Consider the following 16,140-nt stretch of genomic DNA (forward strand, 5'->3'; position numbering starts at 1 on the left):
AGGATTCTTAAAGATCATCTCATGTAATTTTATTGTATTAAAGATGAGAAAACATGGGCAGCCCGGGTGGCTCAGTGGTTTAGCGCCGCCTTCAGCCCAGGGCGTGATCCTGGGGACCCGGGATCAAGTCCCACATGGGGCTCCCTGCATGGAGCCTGCTTCTCCCTCTGCCTGTGTCTCTGCCTCTCTCTCTCCCTGTGTCTCTCATGAATGAATAAATAATTAAAAAAATAATAATAAAGATGAGAAAACAGATGGGGGCTTATGCTGTATTCAAGGCTTTGATGACAGAGCAGAACCAAAACCAGATACCTAGATCCCGGGGCCACGTACTCCCGCTCTGTGCTGCACTGGAGTGACATCCTGGGGCCTAAGCCCTGGGGGCTTTCAATACAAAATCTCAAAAAGTTTGCTTTGTGCTCCATACCTTCATCATTTAAATGAAATAATATGTGCAAACAAGTCACTGATGAACTGGGATGTGCACAAACGTCCTCTCTGATGCTGTTGTTTTCATTATTAGTACCTCCAGTGGGCGAGGAGAGGGACATGACGCATGCAAATTCCACAAATTCTATCCTGGAAAGACAGGCACACTTGACATGCTGATAATCATCTTCTGTGCTATCCCTTCTGATTCCATTGCTTCCCCGTGGGATTCCCTGTTCTCTTGAAGAAACTGCTTTTTAAAATTCCTTTCCTTCTTTTGGACTTTCATTCTCTCTCTTTTAATATGTATATAAGCCGACAAGAAGGACTCACTGAAGAACAGGGCCCAGGTTTCTAGAAAGGCTCTACAAATAGGAAGTAAAACCACATCACACTATTTATCGGCCAAAAGTAATAAACCCAGCCAGCCTCAGCGCCCTCTTGACTTCGTCAGCAACTAACACTCCTCATTTCTCCCTTTCCTTGCAAAGGCAAAGGAAAAAAAAAAAAATGCCAGGCAAAGAATGCCAGGCAAATCAAACCATGGGAAAAATAACACCTTCAAACTGAGGGCAAAATTCTCCTTTCCAATCCCTGTTGCAGATGTCCCATCCGGTATGCTTGGCCAAGTATGCTGCTCTTGGAATAAGATATGGAACACAGGTTAGAGAGAAGATTTTGGCCAGAGATTCGTTGTTAATTTTTAATGCATAGTTGTAAAGCCTGAGAAATCTCACTATGATTTAGTTTCAGACACTAATCAAAACATACCCATGTGAGATAGTTCCTCATACATCTTTAATAAATATGCCTCTGATTTCCCACAAATTATATTAATTAGATGCTCCTCAAATCAGTGAGTCTGTGCTTATCATTAATTGATAGAATAAATGGCAAACTTGAGATTCAATATTCCAATATTTGCCCCAAACAGAAACTTCCAGGGTGATTGCAGCCTGGAAAAGCCATTCTTGATTCTTGCCTTTTTGGCCCTGGGAATCCATCTGCCTCTTCTCTTTCAAGTCAATAAAGGATTGTTTGAAGACAAGCAAAAAAGGCCACCTTCTTTTTTTTTTTTTTTTTAAGATTTTATTTATTTATGAGAGGCAGAGACACAGGTAGAGGGAGAAGCAGGCTCCGCACAGGGAGCCCAATGTGGGACTCAATCCTGGGACCCCAGGATCATGACCTGAGCCTAAGGCGAACGCTCAACTGCTGAGACACCCAGGCGTCCCAAGCCTACCTTCTTAATGTCAGCTTTCATCTTTCTCATCAACCAAGAGTAGCAGCTAAGAGAAGAAACACACAACTACTTGCAATGAATCACCCTTTCTGAAATACAGGGTTTTGGATTAAAAATCAAATACTCTGGATTTTAAATCCTGCTCTGTTGTGAACTCACTGTCTGGCATCTCCAGGTTCTCAAACTCCTTCTAAGTCCTCCAACATTCTGTTTTTAAAATAAGGATAGTTTCTCCCAGTCCTAATATTTTCTAAACCTCAGAATGAGATTCTTGTCAAACAGGTAGGAGTACATAAGTATCTTCCAAGATGCGGTCACATGGGTAGAGAAAGGCACATACACACTTTCATCTCTTGAAATGGTATTAATAGGGGCAAATGAAAATTCTATGACCAGAAGAAGAAAAAATCTTCCTGATTAGGACACCAGTTGTGTTCTACTCATTTCCCATTCGCCAAACATTGTCTTTAACTGCCCTTCTTGTACCTAGGGTTTCTTCCAGGAGAGGGAAAACAGAACACTCCAATACATCCAGGAAAACCTTTTCTCCTGTGATTAAAATTTGACCAAGAAGACAACATTTTAGAGGTGCTGCTTCATGATTGATCCTTGTTTTAAAACAGGTGCTGTCACAAATCAGGAGTTGGCAGGCACCGAGCCCATATTCTGCATGAGACTGTATGCTCCACACTTAATATTAGGCACTCAGCCATGGCACTTAAAGAGGGAGATTGTAAAAAAAAAAAAAAAAAAAAAAGAGGGAGATTGTATCCCTTCTTAGGGAGGAAACTAAGGCACAAAGAAGATAACTTGTCCCGGATCATTTATGTGTAATAAATGCTGACTTGGAAATTTAAATCAAATGTGCCTAGTTCCAAAGCCTTGCCTTTATGGCGGATGAACTTGTTTGTACAAGGTTTTGCCTCTTAGAAAAAACTTAGCTTATTAATGGTATCAAAGTCAAGTTTCCTTTCTCTCTCTCTCTTTTTAAAGATTTTATTTATTTATTCATGAGAGACACAGAGAGAGAGGCAGAGACACAGGCAGAGGGAGAAGCAGGCTCCAGGCAGGGAGCCCCACGTGGGACTCGATCCCGGGTCTCCAGGATCACACCCTGGGCTGCAGGCGGCACTAAACCGCTGTGCCACTGGGGCTGCCCAAGTTTCCTCCCTCAAGACAAAAGCATGCAGAGTCATGAGATCATAACACTTTATCAGGCACAAACTATTGAATTCAATGAATACTAACATGAAATCAAAATAGAGGATAAGAGAATAATTGCATTTTACAGGTCTGAAAACCAGTGTGTGATGGATCCAACCAATGTTTCAAAAGTCACCAAAGGGGTCGGCTTACACAGCCGACTAAGAAGATTTCATAGTGGTCATTCTTTTCAAGTATTTCCCTACCTCACCCTAGCTTCCACCACCCAGGGAATTTCAAGAGGCAAAAGAAGCATGGCTGGCAGAGCAGTGGGTCAAAGGCAGGACCTGCAGTGCTGCAAGGGCCACCAAGGTGAAACTCAAAGAACCACCCCTTGAGAGCTTTGTTTTCACGCATGAGAGGCTTTTTGAAATTCACTGACTGGGATTAAACTCCCCAAATGTCTCTTCATCCCATCCCCCCCTCCACAGACACAGACTATTTATTTACTTCTCTCCACCTCCCAGATCTGAAAAAAACAGGGACTGTAAGTGGGAAGTGGCAGGAGGAGCTTCCAGGTGTCCTAGGCCAAGAGATTAGAAGAGATCATGTTTCAACTCCCTACCGTCCCACCCATTTACTCGGCCCTACCGCACCCATCACTCACCCTGACAGGCACACCTTACACCTTTGGCTATCTTCATGGAGGGTGTTTATAAATAAGGGCACCTGTCTGTGAGAGCCAGACATTCATGGGAGCAGCCAAGGAGACAATAGAGGATATGTTTGGGGAGTGTTTATGCCTGAATTTTCCCAACAGCTGGATCTGCATTATATAATAGCCTATATAGGCTTTTGTGACGTTTGTGTTGCAGGAGAGAGAAAGGAACAGGTTCCCTGTCTTCGTATTGGAGACACATCCGTAAACCTGTTGCATTCTACAGCAAGTGAACCAAAGGTAAACATCTAATAGTACTTGGAACTCTACTCCTTCTCTGTTAGGGAAGGTTAAAACATGTTGGTTAAATGAAAAACTTGGCTGAAACTAGATTCTTCCCCAAACACAAAAGAAGGTTGTAATTTCAAGCATTTTCCTCCTTGGACTTAATCGTGAATATTAAGTATTGGTACCCAAGTGCCAGAGTAACAAAGTAAAATAAAGACCACCCATCAACTTAATTCCAAAAGCTTATTTCATGCAACTCAAGCTTCAGTTATCTGAGAGTGAGTGATGCTATTCACAACTGCCCATAACAAAAGTTAAAGCATTTATGGTAATTTGACTTTTTCATTTTTCACCAGTTTGCTTTCAGATAGCTGGGAAAATATTTTTCACTTGTATTCGATGACATGATTTCTAACATATCTTGACTAATTTCTCAATTAGCCAGGATCACCCCAAATGCCACTCACACTGAATCATGGGCCAAAATGTCCAAAACATAATTTGAACCCAATAATCCATGAGATACTCCTTAATAGAAGCAACTGACTCTGTGTTACATTTGTAGTATTTGCCACATCTTAAATATCATACCTTTTATTTCCTTTTATGTAGTTTCATTCTATTCAGACCCAAACACTCCAACCTTCTCCCACCAGCACCAACACTCCATCCTCCTCCCTTGAAATTTCAAGATGGAAATGAAAGATTCTATCCTTTATCATTTCAGAGTCCAGAGTGCACTCCTCTTTCCTGTTGAAAACAAGAAACCACAGATGTTTCAGTCAAATTTCTGTGATTAAAATAATTTCTGCAATGGAGACATCATGCCAAAAGCAAAAACACATTCTAATGCATTGTTTGTCTGGAAAAATAAACTGCATTACAGGGAGGAATGTAGAGCAAGGTAATCATAGAAACCCAGACGCATAATCCAGTTAAACTTCTTGACCTGCATCAAATGTTGACAATTCTAACTTCTCTGTTCCAAGAGAACTTTCTGGGACACATTACCAACATTGCTTAAAAGTCCTGCCACCTAGTGGAAGAAGTAAATAAACTAGACCTCTGGTACCCTGCTAGATGGAGAGACCTTGAGAAAAATAGCTCCTCTGTCAACAAGACTTCACTTGAATAATCATATTGGGTTAGCATTAGACCTGATATTCATAAAGTATCAAGATTTATTGAAAAGGGTTGTTCTACTCTTCCTGTTCAATGCATCACATTCAAGATACGTAAGACTTAAGATCAAGCCCTCAACTATGGGTGGAATCCACAAAGTTAAGAAATAAACTAAATCCATTCCAGCTTTTCCTGGTGGAGGGCACTCAACTAGGCACTTAATCCTCCAAAAGCTCAGCAGGAAGACTCTTTATAAAAAGAATTTCTTTATTTGGCAAAAGGAAAATATCCTGCCTGAACAGGAAGGTAGATCATTAGTGGCTGGACCTCACAGATAGCCACTAAGTTTCTGAGAAAACTTCCTGATGAGTCACATTGGGAAGGAGCTCTCCAGAAGAACTTTGAGCATAGTAGTATTCATGAATAAGATCAACAATGCTTGCTTGGCCCAAATGATAACAACAGATGTGTTATGACAGCAGTCAGTTCCTCAGTGACTTGAAGAAGGGAACTTGCCTCCCTGTCTACCTGGCTAAGGAAACAAGAGAGTCTGTGATGGGCAAGATCAGAAATAGTGTGGGATTACTGTACATCGCAAATTGACATGTTTCTATGGTGCAAGGCCACTAAATACACTTGCCATTTGCCAAGGCCGATTTTAGATTCTTCTCTGTCCATGATTAAATGCAAACGCTACTAGGCCACTAGCCCTCTCCAAAGGTCCAGGGCTATTCTGAGAGAAACAACATTTGCTTCTGGTAAAAAAAATTATGATTCCAGGCTCCAATATTAATTGTATCTTCAATTCCATCCTCTATCTCTGAGACAAACGATCTACTGGCAAACACTTGTGGATAAATGATCTACCAGTGAACACTTGTGATGTTTAAATTAATATGTATAAAACACTTTGGAAGGAGTTATGAAAGACAATCCTACCACTCAATATTCGAGAATTATGTTCTGTGTCTTTATCCAAACTTGCCATTATTTGTTCAGGTTTTTTTTTAAAACAAACACCATTGTTTACCGACTTAGATTTGATTTCATGAAGAATTTATTTCACAATTGAAGACTGAAGTGCTTTTCATAATTTAATTGTTAGTATTGCTACATTCAAGAAAGGTTTTTCCATCACTCTTACAGAATTTTTTTTTTCAGTTTTAGAAACAAGAGAACCTATAGAACTGGATCAAAATAAAAGAACTACAGTATTTCCAAAGAATGCAAAATATTTTTTATAACAAGGACTAATTTTTGTTTTATCATTTAATCAGTTATCTCTAAAGATTTCATAGCCACTTCTATGGTTACATCATCTTCTTTCTAAAAAAAATTAAATAAGAAGCCAGTAAATGAACCTGAGGCTTGCCCTACAAAAAATAGCAGAGTCCTTCTGGGTGAAATGAAAGGACACTAGACAGTAACTTAAATTTACATAAAGAAAAAAGAGGGCCTATAAAGGCAAGTATATGGATAAAAATAAAAGACAGAATAAATGAAATTTTGTTTATAACTCTTCTTTTTCCCTCCTCTCTGATTTAAATGACAACAGCACCTAACAATAGAACACCAAAAAAACATGAAGCAACAAGTGACAGGATTGAAGGGAGAAATAGACAATTCAACAATAATAGTTGAAGACTTCAAATACTCCACTTTCAATAATAGAACAAGAGACAAAAAAAAAATCAACAATTAAATAGAAGACTTGAAATGCATTCTAAGCCAATCACACCTAATGGAGAGAACATTTTACTCAAGAATGGGAGAATGCACATTCTTCTCAAATGTACATGAGATATTCTCCAGGCTCTCAATGTTTTTATTGATACAAATATCAATAAATTTGAAAGGTGTAAAATCATACCAAGTATCTTTTCTGAGCACAAAAGAATAAAATTAGAAATCAATAACAGAAGGAAATTTGAAAATGTCACAAAAGTGTGAAAATTAAACACCTTCTTAAGAAACTGCTTCAAAGAAGAAATCGCAGGAAAATCAGAAAATGCTTAGAGATGAATAAACCTAAAACACAACATACCATAACTTATGAGATGCAGTTAAAACACAACATACCATAACTTACGAGGTGAGCATACCATAACTTATGAGACTAAGTTAACCATAACTTAGAGGGAAATTTATAGCCGTAAAATGCCTATATTAAGAAAGACGATCTCAGGGGCACCAGTTGGTTAAGCATCTGCCTACAGCTCAGGTCATGATTCCAGAATACCAGGATCAAGCCCCATGTCAGGCTCCCTGCTCAGTGGAGAGTCTGCTTCTTCTCCCTCTGCTCCTCCCTCCTGCTCATGCTCTCTCTATCTCAAATAAATAAATACAACCTTTTTTTTTTTTAAAGAAAGATAGATGATCTCAAATTAATAACTACTCTTCCACCCTAAGAAAAGAAAACTAATGGATGCCCAGGTGGCTCAGCAGTTGAGTATCTGCCTTCGGCCCAGGGCATGATCCCAGAGTCCCAGGATAGAGTCCTGCATCGGGCTCCCTGCATGGAGCCTGCTTCTCTCTCAGCCTGTGTCTCTCTCTCTCTGTGTGTCTCTCATGAATAAATAAATAAAATCTTTGAAAGAAAGAAAGAAAGAAAGAAAGAAAGAAAGAAAGAAAGAAAGAAAGAAAGAAAGAAAGAAAACTAAACCCAAAGAAATTTTCCTTTTTGACAAATTAACAAGATGATTCTAAAAGTCTTATGGAAATGCAAGGGACAAAAGGATACCCAAAATAATTTACTGAAGAACCAAGGTGGAGAACTTACATTTCTTAATTTCAAATTTACTCTAAAGCTATAGTAATTAAGACTCTGTGGTACCAGCATAAGGATAGATCAATGGTACAGAATTGAGGGTCCAGAAATAAACCCACACATCTATGGTCAGTTGATTTAGACAAGGCTGCCAACAACATTCAATGGGTGAAAAGAATGGTCTTTTGAACAAACAGTATCCAGACTTAAGGAATTCTTACAACTAAATAATAAAAAGATTAAATAACACCATTAAAAATGGACAAAAGATTTTAGTTGATATTTTTTCAAAGGAAATACATAAATGGCCAATAAGCACATGAAAAAATGCTTACCATGATTAGTCATTAGAGAAATGCAAAAACCACAGTAGGATACCACTTTATACTCACTAGAATAATTATAATCAAAGACTGATAGTAACAAGTGTCGATGAGGATGTGGAGCATGAAAGCCTTCAGACGTTGTTGGTGGGTGTGTAAAATGAAGCAGCTCTGTGTGAAAAGGTTTGGTACTTTCTCAAAAAGTTAAACATAGAGTTTCACTCTTAGATATATGTAAGAGATCTGAAGTATGTAAACACGTAAATATGCACACAAATGTCACATCGCTATTCATAATAGTAAAAAAAAATGGAAATAACCTCAAATGATGAGAGGATAAACAAAAGGTGAGATGTCCATTCAATGGAATATTGTTCAGCCATAAAAAGATTTGAAGGCTCAGGCTTGCCCTGAATGGATGAACCTTGAAGACATTATGCTAACTTAAAGCAGTCAGACATAAAAGGTGACACATTATATGACTTCATTTATATGAAATATCAGGAATAGGCAACTCCATGGAGACAGAGGGTCGTTTGGTGGATGCCAGGAGCTGAGGAAAGGGAGAAGTGGTGAATGACTACTCATGGGAGAATTCTTTTGGGGATTATGAAATGTTCTGAAATTAGATAGTGGTGGTATTTACCCAACCGTGTGAATACACAATATGCCATTGACCTGTACAGTATAAACAGATAAGTTCTAAAGTATATGAATTGTATCTCAATAAAAGAAATTTAAAGTTTTGAATTATATATAACATAAAAATAAAAAGATGATTATTAGTATCAAACTGTTGCTCCACACACAATTTTCCAATGCCTTGTTCTCACAATGTTGTTCATAGGTCAGCACCAAAGGCATCGACCTGTGAGTTTGTTACATGCAAATCTCAGGCTTGCCTCTGATCTACTGAATCAGAATTTGTATTTTAACAAGATCCCCAGGTAATTCATATGCACATTAAAATTTGAGAAACACCACTCTAATTTAAGAGTTTTCATTCTATTTTAGGGTATATATGAAAAAAATTAAATGGTGTCCCAGAAGCACTCTAATTTCCTTTGGGGGATTACAACTGTGTACCATATTAGTGGGATGGTAAATTCAGATGCTCTGATTGGTCTTCAGAGGTCAAAGGGATCCTGGAACATCCTTTCTCTTATTACTGACCACCCGCCTTTCATGACCACTCCTTTCCCCACTCACTCTAGCCTGACCCCAGCCAACAGATGAATGGGTATAGGATCAACTCTATCAGACTCCCTCTTCTGCAACTTAAAATCTTAAGGGAAATGACTCAATGAGAGATGTAATTGCTGGTTTCTGTCACTCCAGGAGTAGCCCCCTAGTGACTATTTATTTTTTTTTTAAATATTTTTTCTTTATTTATTTATGATAGTCACACAGGGAGAGAGAGAGAGAGAGAGGCAGAGACATAGGCAGAGGGAGAAGCAGGCTCCATGCACCGGGAGCCCGACGTGGGATTCGATCCCGGGTCTCCAGGATCGCACCCTGGGCCAAAGGCAGGCGCCAAACCGCTGCGCCACCCAGGGATCCCCCTAGTGACTAAATATTCCTTTTTTCAAGTCTGTTTCCCCATCAGTTTGGGGAAAATGTCCTTTTGTTTTATTCTTTTTTTTTTTTTTTTTTGTATATATTAGTCAGAGGTGGATTTTGGTGCTTGCACAAAATCCTATTTTAATATTGGTAGATATTAAAATAATTGTTAATGGGTATAGTTGTGATTGTTAAATAACTAGTCAAAGGTTCAAAGCTAGTAAGTGGCAAAATGTCCATTGACTGCTGACTGGATAAAGATGTGATGTATCTAATACAATGGAATATTATTCAGCCATAAAAAGAATGAAATCTTACCATTGGCAATGATGTGGATGGAGCTAGAGAATATTATCCTAATCAAAACAAGTCAATCAGAGAAAGACAAAATTAATGAACAGGGGGAAAAAAAGAGAGGCAAACAAGAAACAGACTCATAACTATAGAGAACAAACTGTTGGTTACCAGAGGGGAGGAGAGTGGTGGGCTGGGTTAAATGGGTGATGGGCATTAAGAACACACTTGTTGTGATAAGCACCGGGTGATGTATGGAAGTGCTCAGTCACTAAATTCTATACCTGCAACCAATATGATGCTGTATGGTAACAGGAATTTAAATAAAATGTTGGAAGAAAATAAACAAATAGCAGTCTAGTAAGTGGAAGAGGTAGGAATCAAACAGAACTGTCTGACTACAGGATTCATTTATATAATTCACTTTGAAAGGGATAAGGCAATAGGTAGGAATATGAGAGGGTGAGATATTGGGGCTCTTAGCCAATCTTGAGGCTGTGGAAGCAGCTGCCCACAGAGTACGCTGAACGACACCTCAGGACTGATCTGAGCTCCTACTGGCAGAATGTGCTCATGCCCCAAGGTTCACAGCAGCATTGTTCACAATAGCCAAAAGATGGAAACCACCCAACGGGTTCATCAACAAATAAACAGAAGAACGAAATGTAGTATATACATACAATGGAATAGTAGCCAGCCTGAAAAAGGAATGAAATTCTGACACATGTTACAACACGGATGGCCCTTGAAGACATTATGCTAAGTGAAATAAGCCATATGCAAAACAAGGAATATTGTACAACTCCACTTATATAAGGTATCTAGAAGAGGCAAATTCACAGAGAAAAAGTAGTACAGTGGTTAACAGGGGCAAGGAAAAGGGGTAATGCAGAGTTATTGGGTTTATTAAAAAAGATTTTATTTTTTTATTCATGAGAGACACGGAGAGAGGCAGAGACACAGGCAGAGGGAGCAGCAGGCTCCCTGCAGGGAGCCTGATGTGAGACTTGATCTCGGGACCCTGGGATCACAACCTGAGCCAAAGGCAGATGCTCACCCACTGAGCCACCCAGGTGCCCCCAGAATTACTGTTTAATAGGCACAGAGTTTCTGGTTGAGGTGATGAAAAAGTTCTGTAGATGAATAATGGTGATGGTTACACAACAATGTGGAGGAACTAATAAGACTTAAAAATGGACAAAATGGTGCTAGGGACTGAATATTTGTGTCCTCCCCAAAATTGTGTGTTGAAGCCCTAATTGCCAATGTGATCCTACTCAAAGGTGGGGCATTTGGGAATTAATTAAAGTCGTGAGAGTAGAGCCTTCATGAATGGGCTTAGAGCCCTTCTAAGAAGAGACAGAAGAAAGTTTCTTGTTCTTTTGGCCACATGAGGATAGAGCGAGAAAGTGGCCATCTATAAATCAGGAAGAAAGCCTGCACCCAAACCCAACCATGCTGGCACCCTGATCTCAAACTTGCCAGTTTCCAAAAAAGTAGAAATACATTTCTACTGTTTAAGCCACTCAGGTTACGGTATTCAGTTATAGCAACCTGAGCTAAGACAAAAAGTATATTTTATGTTAAGTACATTTTACTACAACTTAAAAATAATAATAATAATTTGTATCCTAAAATGTTAAAATCCGAGAAAGAAAAGTGAAAGTAATATATGATTTACAAGTATTTTTAATGGTAAGATGAACCTCTTCCAGTTCAAAATAACAACAACAACAACAAAAAAAAACAGTTGAAATGAATAATTTGAGCAAAGGGAATTGATGGATGCGTGTAACTAGGAGGCCCAAGCTTAAGTCTGGATCCTGGGATGTATCCTTTTTAATTTTTTAAGATTTAATGTATTTATTTGACAGAGAGAGGGAGAGACCGAGAGCGTGCACAAGCAGGGGCCGCCGTGGGCCGCCGTGGGCCGCCGTGGGCCGCAGGGCCTCACCCCCGCTGGGGCTAGAGCTGGCGGCCCGCAGCCTACAACCCCGGGGCCCAGGCAGCCCCGCCCGGCGGCTCCCGCAGGCGCTCTGCGACCGCACAACCGCAGGCCGAGGCCCGACCAGCGCGGGACTGCGGGCGGCCCAGGCTCGCGGCCCAAGGGCGAGGGAAGGCTTCCTCCTCCGCAGGGCCGCCGGCTCGCCGGGCGCGCGGGGACGGTCCCCGGGGGCTGCTCCCCAGAAGCCCGGCTGCCCACCGCCGCCGCTGAGGCTCCGACTGGGGACTCCCTGAGCAGAGCGCTCAGGCCTCCCGGGGATGTGAAGCTTTCAGCCAGTGACAAATGGATCTGATGGGGGAAATCCTGAGCCTGTCTCACTCTTTTTCTTTCTTCCTTTTTTTTTTTTTTCTTTTCTTTTCTCTCACTATGTCCTGGGTTTACATGACATTCTCTTGCAATTTCCGCCCTTACTTGCCTGTGTCCCCCATTTACCTTCCAACTCCTAAAGGCGGGGTCTGGAGTAAGTAAATATATGAAGAGACTTGTCCAAAGTCACAAGGTAATACGGGATGAAGGTGGGATTTGAACCCACAGAGTCTGGATTCAACTGGGAGCTGAATAGGTGCTATCCACACCACCACTATCTTCTTTTGGTGCTTTCCCGCCCCTGGGCCCTCACATTTCTTCAGGAAGCCCCAAATGCTCCAGTGGGCCCCTCTGCTGGGGGTTCAGGCTCATTCAGGTGGGCCCACTGGGCCTGGCATGTCTTCTACAGGACGAAGGCCCAGCTATGGTTAGGTAACAGACGAGGTCCCCGTGCCAGTGCACAGAAGACTGAGAAGCCTTGATTCATCCCTAGTGCATTTAGCCAAGATGTCATCATGTGTCACCAACGCTTGCATGAGACATTGCAAATAATTAACACATTCTGGGAAAATTACTCTGATGGGAGTTTTTGTGTGAGTGAATAACACATTCTCCCAAGCCAGGAACCACAGGACAGGTGGCCTGGGCATTTTATTTAACAAGACTGGTTTTTTTTTTCTTTCTAAAGATTATGTTTGAGTGAATTGATTCAATATTAACATAACCTCCTGTCAGAGGAGATAGAAACTGAATTGTAATTGGGTAAAAACATGGTTATCATGGGCCTATTCACCACACAAATACTGACACTTACAACGCTGTTATAAACACAGTAGGAAAGACTGGTTTCATTATTGGCAGGGAGTGCCATCTATGCCTCCCCACCAAAACGACTTACTACGGTTGACCATTGAGCTGTGGAGGGCCAGGCCCCCAGAGCAGCCCAGCCATCCACCAGAGTAATAGTAGCCACCTTAACAATGATGATATTGATGGTGAGCAACCATTGTTTTATGCTTTTCCAGGCATGGGGCTAAGCACTTGGATGTCATGACCTAATTTTTTCCCATCATGATAAGTGCACTCTTTAATCTCATCCCCTATTTCACTCATCCTCCCTCCCACATCCCCTCCGGTAACCATCAATTTATTCTCTGTAGTTAAGAGTTTGTTTCTTGGTTTGCCTCTCTCTCTCTCCTCTCTCTCTCTCTCTCTCTCTTTTTCCTTTGCTCATTTGTTTGGTTTTTTAATTCCATGTGAGTGAAATCATATGATATTTATTCTTTCTCTGTCTGACGGACTTTTTCACTTAGGATTATATTCTCTAGCTCTACCCATGTTGTTGCAAATGGCAAGATCTCATTCTTTTTATGGCTGAATAATATTCCGTTGTATATATACCACATCTTTATCCAGTCATGTATTGATAGACAATTGGGCTGCTTCCATACTTTGGCAATTGTAAATAATGCTGCAGTAAACACAGGGATACATGTATCCCTTTGAATTAGTGTTTTTGTATTTTGAGGGTAAATACCCAGTACTGTGATTACTGGATTGTAAGGTAGCTCTATTTTTAACTTTTTGAGGAACCTCCACACTGTCTTCCAGAGTGGCTGTGCCAGTTTGCATTCCCACCAACAGTGCAAAAGGGTTCCTTTTTCTCCACATCCTCACATATAATACCTGTTGTTTGTTGTGTTTTTGTTTTTAAGTGATTCTGATAGGTGTAATGTAATACCCCACCATAGTTTTGATTTGCATTTCTCTGATAATAAGTGATGTTGAGCATCTTTTCATTTGTCTGTTGGTGACCTCTATGTCTTCTTTGGAGAAATGTCTGTTCATCTTCTGCCCATTTTTTTAATTGGGTCATTTGGTTTTTGGGGTGTTGAATTAAGTTCTTTATTTATTTTGGATGCTGATTCTTTATTAGATATGTCATTTGCAAATATATTCTTCTTATCTTTAGTTTTGTTGATTGTTTCCTTCTCTATGCAGAAAATTCTTTTTTTTAATTTCTTTTTATTGGAGTTAAATTTGCCAACATATAGCATAACACTCAGTGCTCATCCCATCAAGTGCCCCCCTCAGTGCCCATCACCCAGTCACCCCAACCCCCCCACCCACCTCCCCTTCCACTACCCCTTGTTCATTTCCCAGAGTTAGGTGTCTCTCATGTTTTGTCACCGTCACTGATACTTTCACTCATTTTCTCTCCTTTCCCTTTATTCCCCTTCACTAATTTTTATATTCCCCAAATGAATGAGACCATATAATGTTTGTCCTTTTCCGATTGACTTATTTCACTCAGCATAATACTCTCCAGGTCCCTCCACGTCAAAGCAAATGGTGGGTATTCGTCGTTTCTAAGGGCTGAGTAATATTCCATTGTATACATAAACCACATCTCCTTTACCCATCATCTTTCGATGGACACCGAGGCTCCTTCCACAGTTTGGCTATTGTGGACATTATGCAGAAAATTCTTATTTTGATGTAGTCCCAATAGTTTACTTTTGCTTTTATTCCCCTTGCTTCAGGAGACCTGTCTGGAAAAAAGATGCTATAGCCAATATCAGAGAAATTACTGTCTGTGTTCTCTTTAAGGCTTTTTATGGTTTCAGGTCACACACTTATGTCTTTAATCCATTTTGAATTTATTTTTGTGTATGGTATAATAAAGTGGCCCAGTTTCATTCTTCTGCATGTTGCTGTTCAGTTTTCCCAACACCATTTGTTGAAGAGAACTGTCTTTTTCCCATTAGATATTCTTTCCTGCTTTGTCAAAGATGAATTGACCATATAATTGTGGGTTTATTTCTGGTTTTTTTGCTTTATCCCATTGATCCATGTGTCTACTTTTGTGACAATACCATACTGTTTCAATTACTACCACTTTGTAATATAACTTGAAATCTGGAATTGTGATGTTTTGTTTTTCTTTTTCAAGATTGCTTTGGCTGTTCGAGGTCTTTTGTGGTTTTATACAAATTTTAGGATTGTTTATTCTAGTACTGTGAAAAATAATGTTGGTATTTTGATAGGGATTGCATTAAATGTATAGAATGAGTAGTATAGACATTTTAACAATATTTGTTCTTTCAACCCATAAGCATGGAATGTCTTTCCATTTCTTTGCATCATCTTGAATTTCTTTCATCTGTGTTTTAGTTTTCAGAGTACAGATCTTTCACGTCTTCACTTAAGTTTATTCCTAGTTATTTTGCTGTTTGCACCCACCTCACTCTTCAAGAGCAACAGTTTTGAGGCATGTTCTGCACCTTCTCCCGGAGTTCTGTGATAGGATTAAGCCCCATTTGCCCAAAATGATAGCCTGCTTTTTAACCCAGCTTTTCTGTTTTACTTCTCTACAATGGTTTCCTGTTGTCACTTCCCATAATAGCCTATATACACTTCAATCCCAGTCTGTGGATCTGATTTTATGGAAACTCAAATTAAGACAACATTGGTGGGGCACCTGGGTGGCTCAGTGGTTGAGTGTCTACCTTCAGTTCAGGTCATGATCCTGGGGCCCTGAGATCGAGTCCCATATCAGTCTCCCCACAGGGAGCCTGCTTCTCCCTTTGCCTGTGTCTCTGCCTCTCTGTGTCTCTCATGAGTAAATAAATAAAATCTGTATTAAAAAAAAAAAAGACATGTATCATGGAGGGTAAATTCATACTGTTGTCTGTCCATTTTATGTGAAAAAAAATCTGTAGGGGCTATTTGGCATTATCTCTTCATTTTCTTTAGAACACTCAGTATTTATTTAATACTTAAACTTGAAGAAAATATTTATCCAGAAAAATACATCAAATTGTATGTGGATATATTCATTTGTTAGGGATGCCATAACGAAGTACCACAAACTGGGTGGCTCAAACAACAAAAATGTGTTACCTCACAGTTCTGGAGACTAGAAGTCCAAGATCAGGATGTTGGCACAGTGGTTTCTTTTGAGGCCTCTCTCCTTAGGTAGTAGATAGCTGTTTTCTCTGT

General features: G+C 40.0%; 1 protein-coding gene across 4 annotated transcripts in view; it reads right to left on the reverse strand.

The window, feature by feature from the left end:
* The window catches only part of ANAPC10 (anaphase promoting complex subunit 10), a 279,601-nt gene that overhangs the window by 39,912 nt on the left and 223,549 nt on the right, over positions 1–16,140 (reverse strand). For all 4 annotated transcript variants that reach the window (XR_013350913.1, XR_013350912.1, XR_013350911.1 and 1 more), the window contains exon 6: positions 4,353–4,511. The gene's annotated coding sequence lies outside the window, so the exon portion shown is untranslated. The remainder of the gene's footprint in view (positions 1–4,352; positions 4,512–16,140) is intronic.

Source organism: Canis aureus, chromosome 13 (genome assembly GCF_053574225.1).
Source record: "Canis aureus isolate CA01 chromosome 13, VMU_Caureus_v.1.0, whole genome shotgun sequence".
Lineage (NCBI taxonomy): Eukaryota > Metazoa > Chordata > Mammalia > Carnivora > Canidae > Canis > Canis aureus.